Here is an 8,726-nt window from a genome sequence, read left to right on the forward strand (position 1 = left end):
TATTTACAAACCCAAAAATCGAACTCTATATGCATAAAGAAATCACTAATATCAAAAAGTTCCGACTTCTATAGTTAGCGGTCATCTTTAAAAATTGCCAGCTGATGGTGAATTATAGCCATATAAGTCCGGTCATAATAAAGACAACACCGGACTACAAAAAGGATAAGGATATTCAATGATACAAAAGTATAATATGAAAAGCAGTAACTCTGCAGTAATAAAATCAAGACTATGGCTCTTTTAAGGTAGATATTGATAGGTTGATGCTAAAAAAAATAACCATTGAATTTTTTTTATTTTGATATATGTTTATGATGAAGCTTCGATATAAAACATAATAAAAAATCAATGTAGGTAATCGACCTTGTTTTTGAGAAATAGGGCGATTTTAACAACACCTTTTTTAGTCCTTGTAAAGCGTAAAAAGTGAAGAAAAATAAGTAGAGAGCAATATACAAATAGAGCTATAACATTTTTATTGTAAAGAGGATCATAACTTGTCATATATGGTTCCAAACAACCTTTCACATAATTGTATATTACACATCAATTTCAAGTTCAGCAATCATTATTAACATGCAACAACATTACTTCAACAGAGCTACATTGGCCAATTACCTTAAAACAGTGCACACTATTTGCACACAGGGTCATACCTTTGCTTAAGCTGCAAAAATATTACCCATCAAATTTCTTATTTTATTTCATTAAGTGGTCAGTCTATTAGTAAGTAAAATATATGAAAAAAATTATACACCATAATGGGGTTCAATATGGAACTAGCAAAACATTCCTAACCCCACCCCCTTTTAACAAAGTACACATTTTCGTAAGAAAAAGGGTTATTAAAAGATGTTGTAAACAATCCATCAAAAACAGCTTGCTGAAATTCGAAGATTCTTTGTAATACCTTTTTTAAATTAAAAATATAATACAGAAAGTATGTATTTCAAATTTTAACTTATATTTTGTTGTAGTTCTCGTTGTTGACTTTTGTGCACTTACACTCAGAATATAGATTTATCATACGTCATCATATTTGATGATTAATATCAAGAGTTTTCCCAAATAAAAATCCCCACAAAAAATTGAAATACAATTTATATTTGTTAAAACGAATGTCTCCATTACATCCCAACCCCTTTAATATACTGCATGGTATGGAGGAGAAAGAATGAGCAGGAACATAGACGTCATGAATTGCACTTGGTGCATTGAGAAGAAAGATTCAGCCAGCAGAGATAAACTACTGACCTTTTTATAACTTAGAATGTTTAATCATTCCCAAATTACCTCTTTGAAAATTGAACATGACAATAAGAAGGTTTCTATAAGCTATTTCAGGGGCGGATCAGGAATTGAAGTTGGGAAGGGGGGTGCAACTGTATGAGGCAGGGGTCTGGGGGCCGCCTTGAAGGGGGGGGGGTGGGGATTCCCCAGAAACTCCTGGATTTTACAGATTTTTTAGGGCTTAAAATATGTCTCCTATGTAGTCATTTTGATTATTTTCTGTCATTTTTAATAAGGTGAAATTAATAAAATAACGCAAATTTTAAGGTTTTTTTGGAAAAAGTAGCAGTTCTCCCACTAAAAGTAATTCAATAAATCAAAATATTTTGTCAGACATTTATTTCTCTGAGAGTGGAGGAAATTATAGTTTCTTTTATCGTATATATTTCTCTAAACATGAGACCACAATTTACTTTAAACTTGAAAATTTTAGGAGGGCTCGCGCCGGTTGCCCCCCCCCCCCTTTATATCCGCCAATGCATTTATGTATGTGCTCTTGCGATTGACCTTTTTGCACTCACAATGATTGCATTAATATTTAGTTATTTATCATACATTTTTTTATAATAACCAGACACGATTACCTATTATAAGAAATTGATATGATTATACAGCATAGTGCACCAAATATGTTTAAATAACAACTTTATATTTAATATCAATGGAAAGATTTCCACCCAATCGAATTTTTTACTCATATGGAGACGTTACCAAGACCTGTGAACGGCTTTAAATTTAGGCCTTTGCTCGGCGTTTACGGCCATTGAGCAGTGAGGGTTCTTTAGCGTGCCACATCTACTGTGACACTGGGCATCCGTTTTGAAGGCCATCTCCGAGGACCAGTGACATTCACACCTGATGCTGAGCGTTTGGCAACGGAACTGTCACTACCTGTTTCAACTCAGGTCTGTCGCGGCCGGGATTCGAACCCTGGCTTTCCGCATGCGGGGCGAACGTTCTAACCTCTAGATCACCACCGCGGCTCGACCCATTGATCTCAAGGCTCATATCAGCTATCTTGCTCTCACAAATATATATGTCTCTTCATAAGTTTATGAGTCCTACTTGTAGTCTCACACTGAAACAAAAACTCGCTTGGATAACTTAGAATGCATGCATATTGCATTCACAGTATATATGCACTGAGTGTGTGTAACGGGGGTGGAGTGGGTGGTGGGGGGTTAGAAAATGAGAAATTCAAAAACATTGATTAAAGTTATAAAATTGGTATTTTATTTTCATTTAGAAATGTTTACCGATTTTGATATATCAAAAACTTAGAATAATCAACAATGACACTTCCTCTATATTTATACAATATTATTGTCTTTAAAAAAGACATATAATACATGAGTACATGTACTTGTTTTCCATTAAATTCACACTTTAGTATGTTGCACAATATATCCATTGCTCTGGGCTCACAAATACATTATTGATTTTATCCAAGTCCCACATTTTGCAGAAGTTCTTGAGTTTTCTCTGTAACCTGTAAAGTTGTGGGGTCCAGGGGATATGACATCATCAATGTAAATGAAGTACCTGTTATAAAAAATAGATTCTGTATATTCAAATATTGAAAAAAAGATGAATATCTAATATACTAAGAATTGTCTTTATAAATGTCTGGTGTTAAAATGAAAAATTCTATCTTACTAAGATAGAAAATATTGTACCTTTCTTGCTGATTTTCATGGCAAATTGCTGTTGAAGTTGTTGGCTGGAAGCCCATTTCAACTTGCACTGGTCCTTAGGATGATGCTTAGAAAAAAATCATCATAATTAATATTTGCACAATCAGTATTAATCATTAATTATACTGTGTCAGACAATGTCAATTTTAAAATTGTGTGTCTCAATGCATGTTTAGTGAACTTTAAAATGCTGATATATTGAAAATTACACACATAACATGTATTTTATTATGTTAATTTTTAAAATCTTGTCTGAAATCAGTATTACATATGTAACACTACATGTATGTTAAATGTGTGCAGTGCAGCAATGTGAACTCTTGCAGTAGTAGCACATCTGCATGATTGTTATTTATTTCATATTGTTATAGTTACCTTCTATTTAAACTATACATACCCTCCCACCCCGGGTCCTTAATGAGGTGAATAAACATCATAATTATCATATTACAATATGAGATGACAGATATGTTTTCATAAACTGCCAGTTCATTCTAATAATATCAAAACAAGGCAACTCTAGATTTATCAGACCTGTCTCCTTTACAGAGTGTGCGTCAAGAGGAGGACATACATATCTTATTTTCATACAATACATTTATTTGCCTATGAGGGGGGCTTGTGATTTTACAAATATTTTAAATAAAGTTTTGTAGACCTACATGTGCTTGCATGAAACATGAAACCCCAGATTTGAAATATCTCTTAGGTCAATGACATTTCAAGATACTATAAGTACTATCATTTATACCAAATAGAATTTTAGTGCAACCCCCCCCCCCCCCCCTCAAACTTGTGAGAGCCCTATTTTTTTCAAATCTGGCATATACATGACATCCATTTACAATTACATGCACATGTAGGAGTTATATTTTGGGCACATATGGAATACATAAATGCACAAAAAATGAAACAGCTCCAAATTGTGCGTTTATAGATGTTATTATAAAATCGCGTTGTGAAATAGCAGAGGAAAAGTGGGTTAAATACAAATTCAATTTGCCATTTTTTTCACTTACCAAACGAAATTATGATTTCGTTGTCCACGTTGAATGCATCCATCGAATTCCTCTTCTCAGAAGAAACTTTGTTTAAACTCTCAATGACTACATAAACAGTATTGAAACTCGCAGCACTCGGACATCACGATCACGCTACATCAACAACTTTGTTTACGTAGCGCAGCTATGCATAGTGGTGAATTTCGTGAGGTAAAAAGTGCCATTCTGCACGGACGAAACATTTAGTCCACTATTATTACATTGACGTATTCCTAATCTAAATTATGGCCAAATTTCTATATCTTTCGTCGAGACGACCCTCTCAATCATCGATTCAGTCACAGCAACAACTTGTACTTTCGGAACCCCTTTTTGTTTTTCAACTACTCTATGGCGATGTACGGAATTCCGAAAAATAATTTCACGTTAAAATACACGATTTTTACTGATCACGTGGTTGCTATCGGTCTCTACCTTAACCCTCTCTCTACCGGCACATTTTAGAGGTTTTTAAAGACTAAATGACAGTATTTTTAAATCGATTTAAATCTTCATGGATCACGATTTGGGGTAGGCATATGACATGTAATTTTGTTAGGAATTGGACAGGGAACAATTTCTTATAAAATTTGTCAATGTATCCCATGACCTCAAATAGGTCTACGGGGTCAAAGGTCATATAAGTGCACATTTTTGCAATCTTTTTTCTCTGAAATATATATATTACGACCCCTCTCACTAGATTAGAGTCAAAAATAGGAAATTCTAAATGTATGAGGTAATGTGCCTTTTAATATACTACAAAAAGAACAAAATCAAACTAATCAATTTTATTGACAAACAAATATTTTTGGTTGCTAAGTAACAACACTCATAGTACAATTTTGACCATAATTTGCCTTTCTGCATCCATTCGACACAATTTAAACGTAATTACAATCCATGATGATTAGTAAATGTCACATTATTTCAAAAATATAATCTTTAAATAGATCTTAATCATTTTAAAAGGTTTTTAACAAAAAATATAATCAAGAGAATTAAGATCAAAGGTCATCAAATGGAAACTTCGTACTATATATACTTGTCCATCTTTTTCTAATACTATGACGTTTTGCCATTATGTTCCATTAAATATAATAAGTATTGCAACATTAAAACAAAGATCTTTCAATTATTGTTAATCTAAAATAATCTATTTTTATTCAATTATATTTGGTTGCTAAGCAACAACACCTTATCAAATGTTATCAAAAAGTACTAACCATTTTTCCTCTCCAAGTTCAACATAAACGAATGTTCAAGTACTTACTTTCAATCACTAGATTTAAATGTACTTGCATCATATTTAACAAAAATGTTCTTATATTCAACCTTGAAACCTATTTCTAGACATAATTCTTGATAACGAATTGTTCCGACAGGGGCATGCGTTGACCAATATCTGTCTATCGACTGGAACTTCACAGCAGGCGTGTATAAGATGATGCACAAAAATCTGGAAAAAAAGTATTTCTTAATGCAAGGTGAAGATAACGAACAGTGATCAATCTCATAACTCCTACAAGCAATACAAAATAGATAGTTGGGCAAACACGGACCCCTGGACATACCAGAGGCGGGATTAGGTGCCTAGGAGGAGTAAGCATCCCCTGTTGACCGGTCACACCCGTCGTGAGGCCCATATCCTGATCACGTAAACGGAGTTATCCGCAGTCAAAATCAGTGTGCCAAGAACGGCTTAACAATCGGTATGAAACACGTCAGACAGCATTTGACCCAATGCGAGGTTGTATTGACGAACTAGATCGTTATAACGACCATAGAATTTGCGAAATGCTGACTTCAATCGAGACTGTTGAAATCCCTGTACCATCAACTTGTTTGTCAGTAGCTTACCTCGATTTAAAAACTGACTATACCCAGAACAAGCTCTTGCATATCGAATCAGTTGAGATATATAAACACCATATGCAGGTGATAATGGAATATTGCTACATAAATGTGGGAAGTTGACGATGGAGAAGCTGAAATCATCCCGTTTGTCATACAGTTGAGTTGTTAGTTTGCCGTTAATGTCTACTTTCAATAAAATATTTAAGTATGAAGCAGAAGTGGACGACTCTGTGGTGTCCTTTATTTCGAGCTCACAGGGATATATCAAATCGACATATGAATGAAAGCTATCATTGTTAATAGACAAAACGTCATCGTTAATACTTAGTCCTAAATACTAATGTATTGTCAAAGCTTTTGAATACTCAAATTGGCTCTCTAAATGTTTTCGATAATCAAGGCCCTCTGAAAAGTATGCATTTAATTACTTATGAAATTTTATCAGAGGTAATTGTAGTACCCATTTAATAAATGAGTTACATGTACATTCACAGCCAGATTAATTTTGGTAAAGGTAATCTTTTTACTATGCATTTTATTATTCTTTTGAAACTGGAAATCACTGCCACAATATCGGTTTTTAAAACTAGTAATACCTGTACAGTTCCTCTTCAGTGAGAGGCTGCAAACTTCTTTGGGAAGTATATGGCAACCCTTCCCCCTAGTTATGACTATCTCAGCATAATGGTTGGTGGCAACACAGATGGAGAAAACCAAATCTTCTGTCAAAGACAGCTTCATAAAATCTGCAGTTTTCCGAATAATAGAGTCCCATATCTGAAAGAAAATTGCAAATAAAAATAAAATCAGTATTGGCCACCATACCTAAAAACGTGTCATACCTTATAATTAGAAACTAATTAGAAATTGTCTCATTTTGTATGTATACGATCCCTAGTTATGCAGCAAAAAAAAAAAAAAAAAAAAAAAACCAGTAAAATGGTACACACATATCAGTGTACCATAATGCCATGATTCCAATTGTGAATGTATTATCTGGATTTATTTGAATGTTAATCACATTTATACTGATTAAACCCTATATTCAACCTCAAAGAGTCATACCAACTGAAAGCCAGGTTGTCACCCCGAATGAAATGCCACAGTTCTGGGATCAGGTGTTCCTGTGTCCTCCACATCAGCATCCTTCCAATGCATGTCTGGATTTGTCAGTAGACTGTCGCTAGCGGATGATACCTGGAAACTTCCCACTAAATATTGGGATGTCAATACCCTTTTTAAAGAAGAAAAGAAATTACAATTAACAATTGTTGGTTTATGTTTAAAAAGCAAAATCTAAGTTTCACGGTAGCATGGAACAGTTTCGCACTTAAATTTATTTACTCAAATTTATTTAAAGATAAGGTAAGGGATTGCATACATGTGTTAGAAATGAATCGAATATTTTATTATACATTGCGAGAGTAGCAGAGTGGGTAATGAAAAAAAAAATGTATCATGTAGGTATCTGCATTATGCCTAGCATATATTATACACGAGGGCAAATACTGAAGATATTCAGGTTAAAACCTACAGGGTCCAGCGAAAATACTGAAACTCTGAGGGAAAGTGAATGACCCCAGATATAAAAGTTGAATTGAATTGCTTCTTAATGGTACCCAGTGTCTAAATCCCTTTGTATGGTACTCTGATGGGCTGTGGATTTAGTCGAAATTAGAGAAGGGGATTGATTGATTGATGTTTTCTGCCAAACTCAACAATTTTTCAGTTATCTGGTGGCACCCACTTTTTTTATTGGTGGAAGAGAGAACCCAGATACCTGGGGAGAGACCACCGATCTTTCGAAAGTAAACTGGGAAAACTTTCTCACTTACCGGCGCGAACGGGATTCGAACCCGCGTCGACAGAGGTGAGAGGCCGTGTGATTTGCTCTAACCACTCGGCCACGGAGGAGGACGGCAAGAATGGGACACGTGCCCATCAGGTCATAACATACAAGTACCAGCATGTATGGATCACATGTAATTTATGGTCATAAGCTATTAAGTGTATATAAAATACATGCATTTGGATAAAAGAGAAATCAATATGATTTTTCATTAGCCTGTCATAATCAGACTTTGATTGATGTTAACCCACCCCCATTTTGGCCCAAACACACATTTTGTTTTTATTTCTGTTACAGAATAAAGAAAATAATTCAAATTATGATAATAAATTCTATCATTACAATAATGCAAATTGTGTTTTCCTAACATATTGTGTTTTCTTTTCATAGAAAGATAATTTCTTTTATAAGCATGGAAAAAACTTGGAAAATAGCCTTCTCACCAGCGGTCGTGAATACCCAGTCTGATTAAAACCACCCCATCCCATTATACACTAAATACAACCCCTTCTTACACTCGCGCGTCAGGTAAGGAGATAATTCTGGGGAAAGGGGGGGTGTTAATCAAACTGCCAGACCCGGACAGAGTGTTAATCACTTGTTTTAGATATCATAAAATATAAATATTTTCTTTCATGAAACGACAAAGCATGGCATCAAATCGCGGTTAATTAATCGTGAATTTTTCATAACAAAACCGCATTTTTTCCCCTTTTTAGTCGGCCTATGTGGCTACATCAACTTACATGTACGTATTTATACTGAATGCATGATCGTTTGGCTCATCCTGCAACAGGGGATCCAGGGCATCTTCTTCTTCTGACATCAGGTCGTTTTAAAGATGTAAAATACAAGCGTTCGCTGTGACAGTCATGGTGAAGCTGTGTTTGTTTGTTTTCGTTGAAACGGAAACACGTGTGTTCTCCGTGCACACTTTCAGAAAACCCCTCGAGGCCCGCGATCCGGATCACGGAAAAATAAAAGTATACAGGC

General features: G+C 34.8%; 2 long non-coding RNA genes across 2 annotated transcripts; both read right to left on the reverse strand.

The window, feature by feature from the left end:
• Positions 1-2,511: 2,511 nt before the first annotated feature.
• LOC130049355 (uncharacterized) lies at positions 2,512-4,400 on the reverse strand. Its single transcript, XR_008797871.1, has 3 exons — positions 4,007-4,400; positions 2,970-3,054; positions 2,512-2,835 (listed from the first exon to the last, which is right to left on the reverse strand). It is a non-coding gene; the product is annotated as an uncharacterized LOC130049355 (long non-coding RNA).
• Positions 4,401-6,348: 1,948 nt separating this feature from the next.
• LOC130049322 (uncharacterized) lies at positions 6,349-8,514 on the reverse strand. The gene is made up of 3 exons (XR_008797823.1): positions 8,480-8,514; positions 6,950-7,118; positions 6,349-6,661 (listed from the first exon to the last, which is right to left on the reverse strand). It is a non-coding gene; the product is annotated as an uncharacterized LOC130049322 (long non-coding RNA).
• Positions 8,515-8,726: the final 212 nt, after the last annotated feature.

The sequence above is a fragment of the Ostrea edulis genome, chromosome 8 (assembly GCF_947568905.1).
Source record: "Ostrea edulis chromosome 8, xbOstEdul1.1, whole genome shotgun sequence".
Lineage (NCBI taxonomy): Eukaryota > Metazoa > Mollusca > Bivalvia > Ostreida > Ostreidae > Ostrea > Ostrea edulis.